This window comes from Paroedura picta, chromosome 1 (genome assembly GCF_049243985.1).
Source record: "Paroedura picta isolate Pp20150507F chromosome 1, Ppicta_v3.0, whole genome shotgun sequence".
Classification (NCBI taxonomy): domain Eukaryota; kingdom Metazoa; phylum Chordata; class Lepidosauria; order Squamata; family Gekkonidae; genus Paroedura; species Paroedura picta.
The window spans coordinates 149,341,384-149,363,927 of record NC_135369.1 but is presented as its reverse complement, the minus strand read 5'-3'; the positions used below and the strand labels follow the sequence as shown (position 1 = coordinate 149,363,927).

Sequence of the window (22,544 nt, the reverse complement as noted above, 5' to 3'; positions counted from 1 at the left end):
ACTAGAACAATTGAAGACTAGTAAAAGGAAAATCATCTGCAGCCAGTCAAGGCATGATTATCTGCAGAGCAGTTATTCTAGATTGTATTACTGTGTATGAATTTGTTACTTTGAGACACGAAGAAGTCCTATAAAAGCTGCGGTGATTTGGAATTCTCTTGGCTTGGAAAATTTCCAAAAAGAACTATCGGAATGGAATGTAGCTTAGTAAATACAGAAGCCATTATCATTTTGTAGAGGGTGGTTATGAAATAATTATTCTGTAACTATAACGTTTGTTTCAGATAGCTTGCAAGTTGGTCTTAATACCTCAGGTACCCAAGCCAGGAGGAAAGGATCCTTTCTATAACAAAGTAAACCAAGAGTGAAATCTGTTTCTTCTATTGTTCAGAGCCAATGTGGTTAATATTTTGTGAAAGGCTGGGAATATCTATTTCTAGGAATTAACTAAGATCTCCCTGCTGCAACAATATTTACCACTGGGATGACAATTTATCAGAGCTCAAATTCCCAATAATGGTTTTGGCCTGATCCCAAGGATCTGTAGTTGCTACTGAATCAAGACTTTCTTGTATCTCTCTGGTAACAGCTAGTGAAAGAAACCTATGAGGGAATCCTGTTCAGCATTTCCACAGCACTGGAAGTATCAGGTAGAGAAAGGAGGCAGAGAAATACAATATATCACGTGGTATAATTATTTTATTGGAAATTATAAAATCTTCCCATGAATAGGGCTTCTTCTTTTACAAAGGCCTTGCAGTGATTGGCCAATAAAATGAAGGCTTCTATTTAGGCATTTAATGAGAGTTTTGTGTCTCCGAGATGCACACAGCCCTTTCCCTTGTTGCAAACAGGGCATTTAGGCAGAAGCAGGCACTCCCCTTTCATTCTGCACTGTTTTTGTCTCCTGCAGAGGGGCAGAGCTGCTATAGACTTTCTTTGAGAAATCATGGCTGCTTGTAAATTTTGTGCTAGAGCCAAGGGCAGCTCTGTGAAGTGCTTCAAGGAGGAGGAGCAGGAGGAGAGAGCCACTACTTCTGCTTGAATGTCCTGGTCACAAGGAGAAAAGGGCTCTAATGCCTCTGGGAAGGACAAGACTCTCAGACTACTTGTGGCATCACCCTACAAACCCAAAAACTCTGAGACATGCAAAGAGGCCCTTAAACTCTAAACATGTCTGCAAACATGAATATTGGCGAAAAGCTAAAATAGATTTACCCACCACTGAAATTTTGCATCCTCCCCACTTTGTGTCTCTAATGTCTGATCCTTCAGAACACAGCTGAGGAGCAAGAATCTAAACCTATTCTACAGGAAGAACTAAATCTGTTCTGCCATGGCAAAACTCATGATGCTTTCGCATGTGATCTGGCTCCCGTGTCAGAGCACAAATCTGGGGCAGATGAGGGACACCAGGCCAAATGCTCTCCTTTACTGGAACAGGAAGAGACTGGGCAACCTTCCCCGGCTCAAACTCCACTTTGCTGCCTGGCACAAAGGCTCCAGTGCAGAAACAGTCCATGACTTACAGCAGTTCCCTTAAGAACGTAAGAATAGCCTTCCTAAACAAGCCTAAGGTCCACACTATTCATCATGCTGTCCAAGAGGAGTCCTCAAGATGTCTCTAATCAGTTGTCAAGGGGGGCTAGAGAATGACGGTGCTCTCCTGTTAACATTCAGCGCTGGCTTCAAAATATGAGAGTGTGGAGTCAATACAGTGCAAGAGTGAAAGAACTTTATGATCTTAGTGTGTAATATTAAAATAAAGTGATTGTGTACATGAGCAGGGCCAGTGATGTGTGTGACTTTTACCAATTTAGAAGGAAAACCAAACCAGTACAAATGGACAAAGATGTTTGAAAGGGTCGTGGGGTTTGTACAGCTTGTAGGACACAGACCCCCATTTGTTGGATACTACAGTTCTCATCACCTGGATGTATTCCCTGCTGAGAGTAATCCACACTGACTTCATTTTAACACTTGCAAAAGATTTATTTGTTATACTTTTTTTTTTACTTTGTTACAGGTCTTTTGTCATTATCTTTTATTTCCTTCAGGGCAAGATGTTGCCAAGATGTTCAAGTTATCCCTCCTTGGAATGCTAAGAAGGTAAATATCAGCTTGACCTTTTCAAACACAATGTTTTGACTTGCTGGCCATTGCATTTCTTCCCGATTTACAGCTGTCACTAGCCTGTGGAAACAGTGGAATGAGATTCAGTCGTCATTAATTATATAGGACTTGGAGAGAAGGCTCCGATACACCTGTGCTGTTCAATACCAATAAGATATACTAACATTTTTATACATCATGATTATTTCATTATCACAGCTGACAGAGCCACAAAGACACCCAGATCACTAGAATGACAAAGTCATGTGTCTTAATAGTTAAATATTTAATGTCCTTTTTCTATTCATTGTTTAGATGATTCAAATACAGTCATTTATAGACTATTAAAAAAAAAAACCTAGACAAGATTCACAGAGGAAAAGAATACAAATGAGTATTTACTAAGGTGACTTGCGCACTGGTGTTTATTCTCTTTCTAAAGAGATCCTTCAATCATAGACTGATCAAAGCATGAAATGAACCACAATTAGGTTCAAAATACCTATGATATAAATCACATCTAGTTCTGCTGAAATGGTCCCTACCTTTACTTAAAAGGGATTATGAAGGCTTCAGTCCTCCCCAGAGCATCGTATGGGGAGGAAGGGGGGCATCTTAACACTGTTGCTTCTGCTGTGGTTTTTTTTTTAATCTATATTGTTTTGGAGCTGCCTTTACATCAGTGGATGGATGAAATCAGCAGGACTAAGCCATGCCAGGTAAGTCTGGAGCAGTGACGTGCCTACCCTATTCGACACCTCCCTTTGTATTTTTGCCATCAAAAAAATTCCCTTACAGAGGTTTGGAGTTGGCTTGCCACTGACCACCCTTTAAGCTATCCCCTTCCTTTGAAAACTGAAACCAAACAAGATCTATTCTGCCAAAGCAAAAAGACAGCCAGGTGAGCTGGGACTCTTCTCTGACTGCCTGAAACTTGGCTAAGAGTGGGGGACCCAGCAACAGTAGCCATTAGCAATATTGTTACCATCTTCCTCATTGTCTGTGGCAGCCTGGCATGAGTGACCATCCCTCTGCCCTTCCTGCCTGCCTCGTCAAGTCCCCCTTTGCATTTAGATAACCATTCCCTGTGCTTGTGCAGTCCATTGTTCTTTTTTGGAGGGGGTTTCTTTGCACCCCACCTTTAATAGCTTTTGGGTTATTCTGAAAGCTGGGGGGTACACCAAGTTTGGCAGGAAAGTCTATGTTCTGTCAATGTGTCTCTGATCCATGGATTTAGATATCCACAGATAGGGGCACACTAGAGAAATATTGTATTATTGTGATGTTTTGGTGTACATAGAGAAAAAGAACAGGGTAGCCGAGAAATCAGGTCACAGGGTGATCTGTGTCACATTACCCGCTTGTCAGAATATGTACCCCAGAGAGCACTTCGATCTTCTAACAACAATCAGTTGAGGATCCCTGTCCCTAAAGAGGTCTGTTTAGCCTTGACTAGAGCCAGGGCCTTTTCCGCCCTGGCTTCTGTCTGGTGGAATGAGCTCCCTGGGAAGATCAGAGCCCTGATGGAACTGGCCACGTTCCACAGGGCCTGCAAGATGGAGCTCTTCCTCCAGGCCTGCAGTGGAGGCCAATTAGGACTGACATTAGACCAACTACTGGGCCCCCACTCCAGTCCTCCACTCCCTTCGACCCCTCTTACTTCCTTTCTGTATTGCAGTGGTATAAATACTGCATATCACTGGTGCTGACAGCTTTTAAATGTAATTTTAAAAATTTAAACTAATTAATTGATTTTATACAGTGATGAATGTAAATTGAGTATGATGATCACCGCCCTAAGATGGTGAGTCTGAGAGGGGCAGTATATAAATTGAATAAATGAATGAATGAATATAGGAATAAACAGAAATGGGATGCAGAAACACAGTGGTGCAGAAACACAGGATGATGATGCATGGAGAGTAGAAATGTGTGGGATGCAGAAAAAAAAAGTGGGTGTAAAAGAGATGTTAGTGCACAGACACAGAGAAAAATCTCAGCATGAATTCGCTAACTGAAGCCACCACCTTCTCCATGTAGTTTACCCCTTAAGGGAAAACTATAAAGGTAAAGGTATCCCCTGTGCAAGCACCGAGTCATGCCTGACCCTTGGGGTGACGCCCTCTAGCGTTTTCATGGCAGACTCAATACGGGGTGGTTTGCCAGTGCCTTCCCCAGTCATGACCGTTTACCCCCCAGCAAGCTGGGTACTCATTTTACCGACCTCGGAAGGATGGAAGGCTAGGCAACTGTATTTTTTCTTTAATGTCTGAGGGTGGCTGTGGAGATTGTGGATAGTGGAACTGCACAGGGATGGAAGGGGATACATTTTCTGTTCCTTCTCAGTGCACCCCTGAGAGTCAGTGGTGTGGTTTTTAAAGATGATAGGAGGATCTAATTATGAATCACCCAGGATCCTACATGTTTTGACCCTTAAGCAGGATTTCCCCCCTAATCCTCTGTTTCATGTGACATTTTTATTTGTAGATAAAGAATGCAAAATTAATGTCTCATTAGGCCTCCATGACACTGATGGTATTTGTATTGGTCCAGAGGTCAGACAGTAACCAATTAATTGGATTACATTTCATTAATGACAGCACAGCACATGCTTGCTTTTGTGAACACAACAGGCGAAAGACGGAGATAAGATACGGGGCAGCTATTCTCGGTGGAAGGGATACACTATTATTTTTAAGAAGTAACCCAATAGTGACTCTGGAGTATCTTTTGAAAGAATTTCTTTCAGATCTTGATGAACATTACAATACTCAATACAAGCAGAAAATGCACTGAAAATGAGCAGATAAAAAAACACAGTGAATTACTAAAAGCTAGGGGGCAAGATCGGACGGGCTACCCCTGGAAGAGACTTCCACCTTAAATTTTGGAAGATTGTACTGGCAGCCGTTGGGAGGCACACCTAGTGGCAGGCTTACTGACTGTGCGGAGGGAGGATATTTTTTACTGCCATGCTTGTTTTAATATTAATGGGGTTTTAATGGGTTTTGTTGTTTTATATAGGGTGTAACCCGCCATGAGACGGTTACCATGAGTGGCAGGAAACAAATATAATAAATAATAAAATAAATACTAATAATAGTTAAGTATATACAGCAACTGTCTCGGCCCTTGGGCGGTTGTGAAAAGGATGCCAGGTTGTTAGGATCGCCTATTTTAATCTTGCCGATTCTTCATCATGTCCTCTCTCTCTCTCTTTCTGCAAGCACAAGGTTTAATGCATCTTCTCTCCTAATAGGGCTTACTAACCTTGACCTTTTTTATTTTGCCAGTAAAAATTTTAATCGTTCACAATATCAGTGGCATTGTTAAGTCTCATCAAGCAATAGCGGGGGGAAAAATGCTTGATTATATGCCAGATAAAACCTCCCTCAATTAAAGAGGCAATTTATTTCACTTTACACTTCCAGTGCTCTCAGAAGTGATAAAGCGTGGACAAAAAGGAATTGGTTTGAGGATGGGATGGTACACACATTTCCTTAAGCAGTCACTCTGTAGGCATGAGGGGAAATATGAATGCTCACATGTTCCTACCAGTACCTCAATCTTTTTCAACCTTTTGACCATGGATGACTTCAAGGAGCCCTGGAAGTGATGTCAGCTGGACACACCCCCTAGAAATGGCATTACTACCCACTCCCCACCCTTATTACTACTATGGTGGCTCTGCTTTGTGTAGGCTGTGAAGAAGAGTAGGAGCTCAGAAGACAGCCAAGATCCTCTCTCCATACCATGAAACTTCAAGTACTATAGGGTATCCCAGTTTGGTGTAGTGGTTAGGAGTGCGGACTTCTAATCTGGCATGCCGGGTTCGATTCTGTGCTCCCCCACATGCAACCAGCTGGGTGACCTTGGGCTCGCCACGGCACTGATAAAGCTGTTCTGACCGAGTAGTGATATCAGGGCTCTCTCACCCTCACCCACCCCACAGGGTGCCTGTTGTGGGGAAAGAAGGGAAGAAGACTGTAAGCCGCTTTGATCCTCCTTTGGGTAGAGAAAAGTGGCATATAAGAACCAACTCATCGTTGACGTTGTCGTCGTCTTCTTCTTCTTCTTCTAGTACCTTCACACAGCATTCTTGACTGGCCAGTCAAAGAGTTGTATGGTGCAGGGATGGGCAGCCTTTGTAGCCCAAGCAAAAATGTTGGTGTACTGTCAAGTTAAAGTGCACGGGGTGGGGGGAAGAGGACAAGAGACATATTGGACCAGATGCAGTGGGAGAAAGTGAAGACCCAGCAGGATTGTGATGCCTCAGAGGCTTGCTTTGATCCCTTGTGCAGAAAGCATCCTGACTTGCTGAGCAGAATGCTCTGATGTGTCACAGTTTAGCACGTGCGCGCACACACACACACACACACACACACACACACACACGTGGGTGTGTATGTTACTCACCCCTGGTATAATGCCTTCATTGAGTGCAGTAGGGCTTTTGAATCTCCTCTTTCTTCATCTCCTTATATCTAGTTAATAACTGCTCCTCAAATTTTGTGGTATTTTGATGATACATTCACGTGCAGTTAAATGAATTCTGGGGGGGGGTGCAATTATGCTAATATAATTAAACAGAAGACTAAATGTGCTTACATACATGGGTAGGCAGCTCCAGGGATGGGGGGGGGGGGACAAGAGGACCGGCACTGGGATGGTAGGTGAATTTCTTCCATGCTAGGCTGGAATCTGGAGATTTTTAGTGTGGGGGGGGAATCACTGGAGCATGAAATTGGGATCCCTATTGGTGGGCAGGTAGTTGTGAGCTCCTGCATTGTATAGGGGGTTGGACTAGATGACCCTGGAGGTACCTTCCAACTCTATGATTCTGTGATTCTACCCCAAATAAGGAGCTCACCAGTCAGCCCCTATATCTGGACATGTCCTTACTTGATTAAAGATCAAAAGTTTAAGAGTCTCTGTTATCTCTTTCATTTACACATTGGACTCTGCCAGAACGGTCTCTAGGTTGTTTTCTGTTTTCAGTGGTTTTGTCAATGGCAAACGAGTCCATTCTTGTTGAGGGTTCTTGTTAAGAACTGACTCGTTTTGCCACTGACGAAAGCACTGAAAACGGTAAACAACCTAGAGACCGTTCTGGCACAGTCCAATTTGTAAATGAAAGAGATAACAGAGACTCTTAAACTTTTGATCTTTAATTAAGCCACTGGACAGATTCTTTCTTTTCTTTGTTGTATTTCTGGAATCATCCACCTTTCCCCCGCAGCACTCACTTGAAGGAAGGGCAAGCTTCACGTGTACAAGACCATCTACATTTTATTGATGTAGTTCACCTTCAGCTCTTAAGTCTAGAAATATATATATATATATATTGCAGGCACTATGGACATATGCTTCAAGATGGCAGCAGGCCGGTGGCAGTCTTGGAAAGGGGAATTCCTAAGGGTGGGCATGTGTCGATTTTCCTGTACCCGCCTTGGTACCAACCAGGCTAGAATGTGTTGCTTTGTTCGCGTCAACAGGACAAAGACAGTTAAGTCCCATCAGACAAGAAGGCAATTAAAATTTCACTGCTCCTGCAGTGGGTTGACAGGATACTGCTGCCAGCACTGACCATTTGACTTCTAAGTTGCCAGGCAAACTTGTGTCCCGGCAACTGATGCAAATCTACCCTCAAGATCTCAAACTTCCAGTTTCACAGCTTTTCCACTTTTCTCTCAAGTACCATGATTTTGACAGTAAAAGGATCCCATGATATCCAAAGTTGAAGTAAGGCAGGGTAAGCGGCCTGGCTTTAGAGTCACATTTCCTTTTTGCAGAGAGCTGGCATTTTGTTTCACTCTGATAGCTGGGACAGACCGCCCTTCTCTGCTTCAAGAGATTGTCCTGTGCTCCATGTTTCTCATATTTGCATCTGAAGGTAACGTCCACTCCAAACTGGAATAGTTCCTGTTAATTTCTGCTAGACTGTTCTTTCGATGCACTGATTGCTGATGAAACGAAGGACATATGCAAACAGGAACCAATTTCAGTAGTTCTGTGTTAATGCTCCAATGACAATATATATGAATGGATTGTTGATTTCCAGCCATGTTATTCTCTGGATGCTCCTTTAGTAGTGAGTGGCATAGATGAAGAAGAAAAATTGGTTTTTATACCCTGCTTTTCACTTCCCAAAGGAGTCTCAAAGCGGTTTATAATTGCCTTCCCTTCCTCTCCTCACAACAGACACCCTGTGAGGTGGGTGAGGCTGAGAGAGCCCTAATATTCCTGCTCAGTCACAACAGCTTTATCAGTGCTGTGATGAGCTCAAGGTCAGCCAGCTGGCTGCATGTGGAGGAGGAGTGGAGAATCAAACCCTGCTCACCGTATTAGAAGCTGCTCCATCCTGAATGAAGCATTGCATAGGACAAGACTATGATAAAGCCAGTGTAATGAGTGGAAAATTAAATGGGACAGACATTGCTCTTGAAAGAAAAGCCCAAAGCTATCTGTGTTTACTGCTTCAACCACAGGCTGAACTTCGCTATTGTTGATGTGTATAAAAATATTGATGTTGCTGAAAACTTCAACAAATATATGTGTTTGGATCCCATTTGTGTATCTATGTTTCCTCAAATTGCAAAGACAAATGGAGAACAATTGTTGATAAATAATATTGTCAGACACACCTTGGGTGTGTCAAATGCATTGTGTTTAGCTGTTAAATCTACACTTTCTGTAATTTTACTGCTTCTGAATATAATCAGTGAATGAATCACATTCTCAAAGAAGTCAAGGCTCGTAGAATTCTAAATCAAATAGATTGCAACTTCATGATCTGCTTGGCTTTTTTATGTGAAGTGCTTCTGGATCTTAAAGTGGTAGCAGACTATTTGCAAAAAACCCAGAATGTGACATGGCTCACGCTTGTGTTCTAGTTACTGATAAATTGCAAGATCTCAGGGATCAGGATGAAATTCAGCAAAATGATGGCAGAGGTGGAGATGTCCGCAGAAGAAAATTCAGTCAAAATGCAAGAAAAGGAAAAGAGAATAAGCTGCGTCGCCAAAACACGTTACTAAATTAAGCACAGCAAAAAAAAAAAAAAAAAAGCATCTATCCCCAAAATGACCATAATTGTAAAATTAAGGTGTTTTTTTTCTATATCACCTTATAAGTGAACTTAAGAGACGATCTAATTGCATTTTTAAATGGGGTCAGTGCTTTCAATCTCGGGGGCTGTTACTTTCTTGATCCAGAAAAATAAACCCTCAGAATATTTGCAGGACATTATAGTTGCGACAGATGGTTTTGACGCAAAACACAGTCTTTCCCCAGAAGTTCTAGAGAGGTGTGAACAAGAAGGACAAATAAAGATTGATACAATAAACCAAATGCTTAATCTTCTTGAAGAACTAAAATGGTCTTTTAGTGAACCTCCACAGATTGTGTGCCGTAGCCCTCAAGTGCTGGATGAGAAAGGGCATTTTCATGTCTCTGGCAAATTAAGACCTACTCACGGAACACCCTACTTATGGGTCAGGAACAGTTAAGCAGCACTGCAATTCAGGCAACTGAAAAAAGGGGCAAAAACCTTGGAAATGATATTATTTTGCAGAACTGCGTAAAAATGGATGCATTCATTTCCTTTATATCTGCATACCATATTTTTGACATTCATTGGGGTTTTCCGTGTACAAGGACCAGGTGTCTTCATTTGCTCTTACTTTCTTTACGGTTTAGAGAGTCCTGCCTGTATTGTTTCAAAAGGCAGCCATTTTCTAGAGAATGTTCTGTCTGTTTAAGGTACGTACTATGGAAATATTTATGCAGCAACTTAAAAACTTGTTTGAAAGCCCTTTTCCTTATTGTAATTTGAATGTGACTAATACATGCTATATACAAATCAATATTGCCTAACAGCATGGTTTATTTCAGAGAAACCATATTTAGCATTGCAGTTTTGCCATGAAATGTAGTTTATATTTCTTTCTGAAATCTCTTTTCATTTCCTTAAAACTTGCCTACCAAGAAATATACTTCTGTGGCCTCCACAGAATTTTTTTTTTCTGGTGTTGCCCCTGGGCAGCTCTCTGGATCTTGGCTAAAACTGCTTAAGTGTTCCATTAGAAAGATATGATGCAACCTAATAAGCAGGGAAGGATACAGATGCCGTTTTCATTTCTTTTTGTTTCCATACATTGCCACTGCAAAACTTTTTTGTTGTTTTTGCTAGTTCTGATGATTCATTAAGTTCTTGTATTTTCTGTATAAGCAATTTATGCATGTGACATAAATATAATGCATACCGCTGATGTATTGATGCACGGCTAACATTTATGGGGACATTTCAATATAGGGTAACAGAAAATGACACATTAATAGACTCAGAGGTTCAGTTTGAACAAGGGAGAAACAGAACTCAAGCTTGCAGAATTCTCTACTCGCGAGCCCTTTAAATTCTGGAAATCATTGTATCAATTCATATTCTGGCATCATGTATGTCAGTGCAAATAAATAAAAATCCAGGGATACAAATCAAAATTATCTACAATATTTTAATCCCTTCTGTATAAAACTGTGCTCATGATAAATTGCTTTGACTGTCCTCATTTTTCTTCAGCTTGCATCCTTGTAAACATATACTGCCCACTGAATGTAACATTTCAGGCATCTGATGATGTGGCCCTTGGCTCGTGAAAGTTTATGTCTCCAAAATACTCTTTAAGAATGAGGGTGTCACAAGATTTAAGGGGGGGGGAGACAGAGAGGAAGAGAGAACATAGTAGAGCAGTTAAGGTGCCTGGTTAAGACAACAGGGATAAAGGTTCTAATATCCACAGCAATGAGAGTCACTGCTTTGGCAAGTTCTCTTTCTCTGTGAAACCAGAGAGGGACAAAAATTGACTCCAGTAGTACCTTTAAAACCAACAAAGATTTATTCTCAAGGCGTTAGTTTTCGTGTGCAGGCACACTTCTTCAGATAAAATGGAACGAGAATGATAAGGGTACATATATAAATGGTAAATCAGTGGCAAATGAGTGCTATTCAATTTTTCTTGTGCTACTTCAGACCAACACAGCTACTCACTGAAACCAGAGAGGGGGTAAGGCGCTTATGTCTATACAGAAAGGACAGGATAAAATGTGATTGACTTGCAGGCAGGCCTGTGGGCTAGGAATAAGGCTCGTACTCAATGCTATTTTTTGGCAAACAGGCCACAACATTATTGACACCCATGTGTTGGCTGGCAAGGAGATATGGAGCCCACACCATAATTCTCTCGGTCATCCAACCCAATTCTCTAATCTCAGCAGCACCCTGGGGATCCCATCCTGGTCCCCAGCCAGGCCCACGGGTCCCCTTGCTGCTGGGCATCCCCCCAGTAGAGAGACTCAGAATGCTTCAGGAGGCGTAGACTTCCTTCTGCACATCCCCTTTCATCTGCTCTACTGGAACGGTCCTGTGGCCTTCCCATCCCGGTCGGCCCACACCAAACTGAGCCTTTCCAATAAGGCACCTTATCTGGGGAATACTTCAACTCCCCCCTCCATGTTCCCCCACCCTTTTTATAGGCTCCTTTCCCTTTCCCTTGCCCTCCCACTCACACTTGTGGCAAATTATCAAAGCCTGAACAACCAGCATAACAGCAAATGAACACTCCATTTGGTAACAGCAAGTCTTCCAGCACGTTCGTAAACCACCACAAAAACAAGGGTGGGGGGGGATCTCTTAGCTTGGCTGCCGCGGGAGAAGAAGCCGGCCCTGGCTCACGTGGCACTTTATCAACCCCCACATGCCTGTGCCTCTCCTCCCTGCTGCAAGGTGTGCGCGCCCTGCATCCCCCTGCCTCGGTGCTCCGCAAAGAGCTCCTTCCTCCTCCACCTGCCCACTGCCTGGGAAGTCACGGCCACACTTACTTGCTTAACAAATCACTTAATTAAAATTTAGAGCACCAGGTGTAATTGTAATATAAACATACTATTTTTAATTGTATTGTATTTTAAAAATGACTTCAAGTACCTGAAACAAAATCTGAGTAGCAGCTTTGGCTTTTCAGGCTGGACACCTTGAGTCATCCTTGTTTTCCAGAATTAGACATAAAGACGTCTAGAAACAGGTAACTTTCTGTCTCCAGTCTTTGCCCATTGGAATTTCCTCCTGTGTCTCCTAGAAAGAGATTTGAAGAGACAGAAAGATAGGCAAGATGAATCTACAGTCCTCCTGCTATAGTGGCTTCAAATGTTACACTGGCTGCAATCCTAGGGAGCCTTTCCGAGGAGTCCCATTGAACAACATCCTTTTGCACAGAATTGCTTCAGATGGCTTCTGCAGTCCTATATAAGCATTCATCTTTATCTTCAAATAGCTCTTGTACCTATGATTAACAATAGTTTTAGGAAAACTGAAATTAGTAGTATCTGCATGGTAGTGTGAGCATTGTTTTCATTCCTGATACAAGCATCATCAGGATATATAATTGGCTTCCTAATGCACAACTGAAAAAATAATCATGATTGTACTATTCACTCAGTAGCTCTTTCTTGAACACTAGTTTGGAATTGTATTGATAAGATAAAGGGCACAGAGGAAAGGTCCTAAGACTTTTCTCAGACATCTCATGTAAGGACAGAGTGATAGAACTGGCTTTATATCTTATATGAAAATGATGAAAACTAAACAAATATGCAAATATTTAGAGAATTTCCCCCACCACTCAAAATAAAGAGGCAGGAAACCACTATTTATCCACCAAGGAATGGTTTATGTTGAAAAAAGTCTAACCCAAAAATCTTTCACACAAGTCTCACGATTTAATTAAAATACTTTAAGGTCTTTCGCATAAGTCTCATAATTTAATCAAAATACTTTAAAGTTTTTTGTGTGATAAGCAGTATGTCTGAATGCAAAAGGTAAGGGTTGTTATAGGCAGAAGGAATGATTGAAAGTGATATGTGGAAATCATCATTCTGGCATATTATGAAATACAATGTGACTTGTAGCCAAACCAGATGTGATGACAGAAGATGTATGAATGGATGATGTGATGTTTTCTCATTTTTACTTTGCAGCCAGTGAGGTTAGAGTCACCAAATCCGGTTTGAGCAGTTCCTGGGGAGAACAGAGTTGGCACAGGGAGACAACTTAAGCAGAGATGCTACAGTATAGTTCATGCTCCAAAGCTGCCATTTCCCCCAGGAGATCTCTGCAGGCTGGAGATCAATTGTAATTCTAGGACCGATTCTGCACAGAGGTGCAAAACTTGCGCTGCCTCCTGCTTGCAAACATGTGGTTATAAGCTGCAAGTTTGCAAGCCTCCTCAGGGGAGACCCCTCCTGTGTTTTCCCTCTGCCTCACTGCAGTCAAACTTCTCCCCCTGCTCCTCGGCTTGTCAATCACAGCAAGCCACAAATCAAACCACAGTGGTTGTCTTAGGGACTCAAACTTCTGCTCCCCTCCCAAGCCCTGAATTTTTTTTTTTAAGTGCACTTTTGCATTGCTGTGCAGTAATGCCACAATGTACATGCATTTTAATAAAAAAAATCAACACTTCAGCATTGCTATGGAGAAATGCCACAATGATAAAGCATTCCCCCCCTTTTTTTGGGACTCATGGTGTTTCAGACTCTATGTTTAGGTAGAGTTGTGAGAGGCTGGACATGGTAACTGGACCCCAAAGAGTGATTAGGTGTAAACATTAGGCTTAAAAATGAAGACCATGGACACCTAGCTGGTGAGAGAAGGCTGCTTCATCATGCCCTCCCCCCCCTTTTTGTTCATTTACTTCTGCCAGAAAACACAAACAGCACTGTGTTTTGCCTACTCATTCCCAAAAAGACCATAGACACTTTAGGGAAAAATTTATTTTAACTTATGCAAAGTAGCGTTGTGGTCCTGCAGCAACATGGACTGCATCATAAAAAAAAAGTTCTTGGAGCAGGAAATGGAGAGGGGAGGGTGGGTGCGAGGCAGGCAAAATTGCGTGCAGGGACTGTTGCGTGTTTGTCCCTCCTCGCAGTCTTGCCCCTGGTTGCTCCCTGATAACAAGTGGCAAATCCAGTTTTGGCAATTTCCCTAATCTCAAGGCAAATCTGGTCAAAACTTGAGCCAGCCCCTGGACAGCTTCAGAATGCAGATGACATCGTGTGGAGGTAGCTCTAAAACCCACCAGCCACCAGAGGCAGATTCCTCATGTGGAATTGGTCTAGGAAAACTCCAGATTGTACCTCTTTGTCACTCCTCATTTTTGCAAAGAACCTCTCTGCACCCCCCCCAATATTATTTGCTTTATTTCCACAGGGAACTTAAAACCACAAAAATATGTGGTGAGGGACAGCCTCCCTGCCAATTCTATAGCTAGGATTGCCAACTCTGGGTTGTGAAATACCTGGAGACTTTGGAGGTGGAGCCAGGAAAGGGTAGGGCTTGGAGCAGGGAGGGATCTCAGTGGATACGATGCTATGGAATCTGCCTTCCAAAGAAGCCATTTTCTCCAGGGGTACTAATTGCTTTACTCTGGAGATAATTTATAATTCCAGGGGATCCCCAGGTCCCACCTGGGAACTGGCATCCCTATTTAGCCTCAGCATGAATCAGGAACATGTACAGTTACAGTTTAAAAATTGATAAATAGTGCAGGATCAGTTGATGGATCCTTGTCATGATATCTGGTTCTGTCCTTAATCCTAGAGTTTTCTGTTGGAATTAACAAGAAGCATGGATTTCTTCCTTGACTATATTGAAACATTTCCCTCCCTCCCTCAGGTTTAGTTTCCTCCAGTCTTTAACCACTACACCATGCTGGATCTCAAGTTCCAGCAGGGAGAGGAGGTCTAGCACCCAGGAAGACCACAGGACAGGTGTGCATGCCTATTGCTTTCCTGGGTGCAATGAGCTTTGCCTCTAGTCACTATATATAATTTGGAAGTGCTTCTTACCATGTGCATATGGGCCAGACATGAAGGGGCAACAAGGAAGCCCCAATTACACATAACATTAGTGCCTAATATAACACCCCAAAGAAGTTTCTATGGTCTTGTTATGTACTCAAAACACACCACAGACTGATCAAAGATGCAAAGACAATTGAAATAGTGCTAGGCATCTCATGAAACACTGGGTACCACTTTGTGTTGCCTTGGCAATACAAAAGCCTCCAGCATCTTTGGTGACATAAGGACTTGCTGCACAGTACAGTGGCTTGCGGGTTAAGTATGTTAGATGCTTGACTAAAAACACCTTTACTGTGTAGACAAGCTTTGAAGCACAATGGGACCCATATAATTATCTGTCTGGTTTCTATGGCAACACAAAATAACTCCTGAAGTCTCACATCTTGCAAGATTTTAGTCACCATTTTGAGTTTCTGAAGCAACTCAGCTAGATGATGAAGTTTCTTCCCAACTTAAACTGGAAGGAGAATGAATGGGGAGGTGGAGTGGAAAAAGAAGGACAAGTGAAGGAAAAAGGAGCAGGAACAAAGGAGAAGGAAGATATACCCACATTTTTTTTCAGGTCATCCATTTGTTCCATTCATATTCTACCTGTCTTGTAATATAGAACTCAAGGGGGTACACACAAGTTTCCAGAAGCTTCCTAAGCACTGAATGAACCTATACCTGCTTGGCTTAAGCAAGATTTCTGCCATGTACACTCCAGCCATATCTAAACTCTTTCTGCTTGTGTCACCAAATTATGTACTGAGTAGGTTTATCAGAGGTCGAAATCAGTAAACTGAATACTCCCAATTTTAAAGAAAATATAGGCCCATCTAGAACAAAAGGCAGAAAAAGAAATCCCTGGGAGCATCCATTCCAGTGTTTGAATGGCAGTAAGTCATAGAACAGTACAAAAATAAATTCAGCACCAATGGATAAAAACAAGACACTGATGGATACACTGAAGTCACAGCATGGGTAATGTATGGATTGTTCCATTATGTACACAGTTGTGATGGGAAGGCAGACAATACGTCCATTTAGATCGTGGATTAGGCTCTGCTGTAAACAACAACAGATAAAGATTGAGCCTTGTCACTTAAGAACTGGGCCACCAATTGCCACCTCCGTATCATCCAGTAAAGTAACAGCCAGCTCCTCCCTGCTTAATTCCCAGGAGATTGATGCATCACTCATACTTTCTCACTGTCATCTGCCTGACAGGACTGTTGTGAGGAAACTGAGCCACTTCAAAGACTTTGTAATAGAAACATAGGATATACATAAAATAATATAATTAATAATCTGCCATTACCACCCAAACAAACACCCAGCAGGGGAAAGTCACCCATAAAGAGATTAATACAATGAGTGGATATTTAAAAGTTGGTCAGAAGGCAATAGAATAAATAATCAATTTTTACTGTCAAGGAAAATGACAACATACAGTTACCTCCCTCTTGCTGGTCACTGTAACAAATAAGCTAACCAGGGTTGCCAGCTCAGAATTGAGAAATACCTGGAGACTTTGGGGGTAGAGCTGGGAATGAGTGGTGTTTGAGATGGGGAGAGACCTCAATGGAGCCCACCCTCCAAAGTAGTCCAAAGTAGTCAGGTAGTCCAAAGTAGTCTGGAAATGAACCCTAAAACTGGGGGATCCCAAGTCCCACCTGGAGATGGCATTCCTAAAACTAACTTGCTTTTGAAGTTTGAATGAGACCCTCAAACACTTGACAGTCAAGGATCTAACACACAGTTTAAAACAACCTGGACTCAATTGATGAACATGCTATCTGTGTGCCAAAAAAGAACTCCCAACACCAAGCATTTTATCTTGGGTTGGGCTGTGTGAAGCCACCCTGGACACTTACGACTACAACACAGGAAGAAGGAATGGGTATCTAGCCCTACTGAGGCAGTAGAAAGGAGGGCCTAGTGCCACATGCTCTGGTTACTATAAATGTTTTTCTAAACCCCAAATTAAACCAAGTTCTCTATGCCTGCTTAAAAAAACACATTTTCTTCACAGGTGCTGTAAAACCAGCCAGTCATATAATGGCAGCCATGAAGCTCATGGCCAGTTAGCACATTTACTAAGTGTTACACATAGATAGATATGTGAAAATAATCTACCAAAAGGGCTACAGTTCATCATCATCATCATCATCATCATCATCATCATCATCATCATCATCATCATCATTCCCTGCCACTCCCGAAGCTGGTTCATGACGGGTAACATAAGTCCACAAAGTCAAATTAAATCCCCCCATTAAAACGACCACCTTTTAAACCGACTTTTGTATGTGTAATTCCTTTTATACTTTGAACAAAGAAAAATAAGAGAAACTAATACATGGAGAACTGATTATAAAATTTTACCCCTCACACACCCAAATGATACAGAAAAATAAGCAAACTTTTAAGTCCTCTGCAATACAGTTTGGGGCAATTTTAGATGGTTTTGCTAAAAATATTTCATGAATTAGGTCTCTAGATTTTTCATTCTACTAACATGACTGCATAGAACTATCAACTGTAAAAAGATCAACAAAGGAAGAGCACAAAATCGAGTGTAAATAATTCTTATGACAACATCAGCTTTTTCAATGATGGCCTGTTATATTTCCAAACAAAAATAAATCCACCCCTTTGCCTTTTGGAAATGATCACAAGTGAAAGAGAAATTATGGTAGCTATATGCAAGGGAACTAACAACGTCATCCCAGGCAAAGTTAAATTCTTCTGAGGCCACAGACTACAATGGATTAAAAAGCTGTAAATGTCCTTAACATGGCACTGTGTACATACAAGCATCTCTGATTTGGGATGTGGCCTCTGCCACAAGTGAGGCAAACTGGGTTGACTTGCAGGAGGGGATTTAGGCTGGAATAAGGCATGACACAACAATGTTGGGTATAAACATGGCCAAAGCATTATCACCTCCCCACGGGAGGGTTGGCGCAGCAAGGGAGAGGGAGCCTGACCTAGCAGTCAGCGGCCTGCACCAAAAACCCACAGAGTCCAGAGGTGCCCTGGGGATCTGCACCATTCCCAGCTGGGATAGCAGATCCCTTTGCCTTCTGAAATCTGCCCTATAGGAAGCGACCTATGTGGGGGAGCCAACAGATGCCCACCTCATTTGGCTACCCCCCCCCCATCTGCCTGGCAAACGAGCCCCTGGCTGCCCAGCAAGGTCAGCCATGCTCATTTACATGCTGCCTCATAGGGAGGTCCAAACCCCTGGGAGGCCGATGGCCCATGGGACTCCCTGCCAGCAGACTCCATCCCATGCAAACCCGCAGCTGTGACAAATTATTGACCGTGAAACAATCCCTCAAGACACAGAACAAAGCTGTATTCACATTAACGCAGGGCAGGTGGGAGGGAAGCTGTTCTCCCTGGTGTCCTAGGCAAGAGGCCTGGGACCTGCACATGCGGCACCTTTTATAGGCGCTGTGAGTCCCGCCTCGCCCTGCTGCCGTGCATGCTGCGTGCTGGCATCGCACCCAGCCCACAGGCTGCTGGGGCAGTCACATCCACCTCCAGCCAGCCCTCTGCAGGTGTCAATGAGTGGCTGCAGGAAGTCTCAGGCACTTTTTATTTCAAAAGCAAAGACAGCATTCTCTATAAATTATAAGGAATTGTGGGATATCATTATTTTTCTATTGTTTTGTGATTTTATTCATTCATCACCATTCATCATTCATCATCATTCATTTCAATTGCAAAGTATCTGAGGCTCAAAGAGGGCCAAAATATGAGTGAAGCCCGCTGGAATTTAATACTTCCACCTGCACGAGGCTTCATATTTTGAACATTCTCATTGCAAATCTAATGCAGGAAAAGTAATATACAGCTTCCAAAATTGAGGCCTAAAGGTCAACATCAAAGTCTTAGGTTTCCTGTTTTTTAAAAAAAATTCTTGGTTAATCCAAACACTTACATTACTGTTTTCTTTAAAGCTCAGCAGGGATTATAGCTCTGCTGGATGCAAATTGCTCAAAACTTCTTATATCTATCCAGGGCTAATCCTACAATTATTTTATTTTCTTCTTGATGGGTGTGTGGAAGATGTAGATTGTGATCAGGGAATCAGCAAGAAGAATGAAGAATATATCCACGAGTGATCTAGGCCTCAGCTTGAATGTGAACTCACACAATTCTAGGTACTAATAACAGCAACAATAGTAACAACAGTACCTAAATGAATAATAAAAATAAAAATGCCTACATTATTTAAACCAGTGCATTGAAGGGGATTTCTAGGGCCTCGTGTTTCACATGGGAACAATATTTTACTGTCCACTGTCCCAAGAAGTCCCCTCCCAAAGTGCTTGAATAAGAATAATGTTCAATTGATTATGCCCCAGTTTTACTAAGTGCCCCATACTAAGAGCCAGCTTGGTGTAGTGGTTAGGAGTGCAGACTTCTAATCTGGCATGCCGGGTTCGATTCTGCACACCCCCACATGCAGCCAGCTGGGTGACCTTGGGCTCTACACAGCACTGATAAAGCTGTTCTGACCAAGCAGTGATATCAGGGCTCTCTCAGCCTCACCTCCTTCATAGGGTGTCTGTTGTGGGGAGAGGAAAGGGAAGGCAACTGTAAGCTGCTCTGAGCCTCCTTCGGGTAGAGAAAAGCGGCATATAAAACCGAATTCTTCTTCAAAAGAGTTTTTTTACTCTTTTACTCTCTTCCATAAAAGAGTTACATTAAACTCTTTTATGGGGGCAGAGAAAACACAGCAGAATATAAAAACTCTGAGGAATCTTGAATACAAAGAAGTATGAAATACAATTTGACCTATTCCGGCTACTGAATCCAGGCTTATAAAGTATAAGAAACTTATATGGACAAATACACCAGGAATAGACATATTGACAGGCCCTCTAGAACCAGAGTTTGAAAATGGCAAGATACGTTAGCAGCTTACAAGTCCCTCATTCCCCGGTGCCTTCCCCTTAGAAGTTATTTTTATGTCCTGGCTTAGTTTCATATTTCAACTGGTGATAAGTGAATATGTTTGTTGTATAGAATGAGAGATTTGGGACCAAACTGACTTTCCTGGTTTTATGGAACCTTGGTTTTGACGGGCTACTCCCAGGCGTATTGACTGAAACCTACCTTCTCTTATTGTATGATGGGAACAAAAAATAGCAATGACATGACTGTTTTCTAGCCCTGCAGGATTTAACATCAAGTATGCCTTACCTAGGAGCAGGTGTACCTCATGCTGTACACCTCTCTCCGGATCTGTTGCATCCCTCCCAAATATGCTACATCGCATAATTTATGGTCTATTTCTTTAATTGCTGGCTTCTCTGATACAGAAGGAAACACAAAAGAGCCATCACAGCAACACAGGTCTAAGGTTGCCACTAGGGATGTAAACGATCTGTCGGAATATGCCAGATCTGTAGTGTGCATGATTCTGCAGGGGACATGAGAAAATGTGCATTTTGCATAGTTAGATCAGGAACTTCCTGATATTTTTCAAATTATCTCCTCCAGTGACTTGATTGGCTCAATAGGTGTGTCCTTGCTCCTTTGAATATACTCCCACCCTGCTTGCCCCCAGAACAGAACAGAAAATGACTGCAGACAAGAGTTAAACAGTGAGCAATGTCTCTCTCTCTCTCCTTTCTACACAGTTGTTTCTCTTCTCAACAAAACAATTTTATTCTTTTAAGCAACCTGCTGCTTTGCTCCTCTTTCCAAATTCAAAGCTCTGCCAATGCTACCACCAAAATCAAGATTCGGAATTTGGACCCCTCAGATTAAGAATCCAAACATTTAGAAAATCCAAAAGTTCCCAATATCTGGAACTCCACTGAATCAAACAGAAATAGCCATTTTCAATTTAAAAGACACAAAAAGCCAACCCACTTTCTTCAGCCCTTTCCCGGTGCCTATGCCAACCCGTAACCGTTGAGAAGATGTGGCAGATATAAACAGCAACAGCCGCTATTGCCAGAGAGTAGTGCAGTGCCAAGTACTGCTAATGGCATGACAGTGACACCGCAAATGCCCGCAGGGCCGTACTGGGCATGGAACAGTGAGGCAGACCACTGGCGATGAGAAGTGAGCAGATTCTCTCTCAGGCTGATTGGAGCATCAGTATGGGTGTCAATCTCCAGTTATGGGGGAATCTCCTATTATTACAATTGATCTTCAGAGGACAAAGAGCACTTTCTCAGGAGAAAATGGCTGCCTTGGTGTGTGGACTGTCCGGCACTCACCAACCCTACCCTCCTCAGACAATAACACAGCAACACCAGTCTGAGCTCCCTGTTCACACAACATTTGGTGCCAGACTGTGTGAGGGAGGTTACAGCTCCCTTTCTGCAGGAACCAGGCCAAGCTATTTGAAAGATAGGTTTCACTGTCTTTTTCTTGGGAGCAGCCCAGTCTGTTTTCTTTTGGAGTCAACAGGACTTCCAATATTAGGAACGCTTACAAATAACCAGAACTAAAACATCCAGATATGGAATTATTCATAAATATTCTGAATCTAGTATTATTCAGTGCTTTTGAATATTTCCAAATCCAAATTGCATATCTCTAATTTCAGAACGTTTCTTCAGTTGACTAGCTGCCTCCTGTTCCTTTCATATGCCACTTCTCAGGTAAAGTTTATCCTCCTCCTTTATCCTGTAGGGTACGGAAAATCTCAGTGGGACAGGAGACCCCTGATGGAACCATTCCATTCACAAAGGAGAGGCATACATTCCACACAGAAGAATGCTTTGTTCATAGGTACATAAGCGGAAAGGCACTGGGTCTTAAGTGCTAGAATTTCTATAAACCTAAGAGTGGCTACACAATGTAGACCACAAATTTTTAGTAGTCAAGAGCCTACAGACTCTATTATATTTGATCTGGGTATGAGGCCCCTTTTCTATGGCATTCTGCAAAACCTGCGTGTGAGACAGACCAAACTAGCATAATTATCTATATGTTGCCATGATTTTCATGATTAAAAAGAAATTTGACTCGACATTTGGTAATATTTGACAATGGACCAGTCATCTCTTTCTCTCTCTCTCTCTGATTTCTATCCCTTCACTTTCCAAAGACTTGTGGCGAGTTTCATAAAACAGATAAAATCCCCAATACCCCCCCCTAAAACATAAACCACAAGAAGACGGCATAGTCTCCCTTCCACCCCTATTATCAGCCAATCATCACAGGATGGGGGGCTTGCATGATGGTATCGTGTTGGCCAGAGGAGGGGCCCCAGTTGTTCCTGACCCTGGCCTCAACCAAAGTCCTGTCGGAAGAACTCCATTTTACAGGCCCTGCGGAACTGAGGCAGCTCTGTCAGGGCCCTCAGCTCTTCTGGGAGCGCGTTCCATCAGGTTGGAGCCAGGACTAAAAAGGTCCTTGCCTGGGTAGAGATCAGGCATGCTTCTCAGGGACTAGGGACCACAAGTAGATTACCACCCACAGAGCAAAGAACCCCGAGAAGGACATAAGGAGACAAGATAGGCAGGATCCAAGCCATGGATGGCCTTAAAGATTAATACCAAACCTTG

General features: G+C 42.5%; 1 protein-coding gene across 3 annotated transcripts in view; it reads right to left on the bottom strand.

Moving 5' to 3' along the window:
- Positions 1–1,991: 1,991 nt before the first annotated feature.
- The window catches only part of KHDRBS2 (KH RNA binding domain containing, signal transduction associated 2), a 537,632-nt gene continuing 517,079 nt past the window's right edge, over positions 1,992–22,544 (bottom strand). For all 3 annotated transcript variants that reach the window (XR_013226200.1, XR_013226203.1, XR_013226205.1), the window contains exons 14-15: positions 12,092–12,238; positions 1,992–2,193 (exon numbers count right to left, since the gene is read on the bottom strand). The gene's annotated coding sequence lies outside the window, so the exon portion shown is untranslated. The remainder of the gene's footprint in view (positions 2,194–12,091; positions 12,239–22,544) is intronic.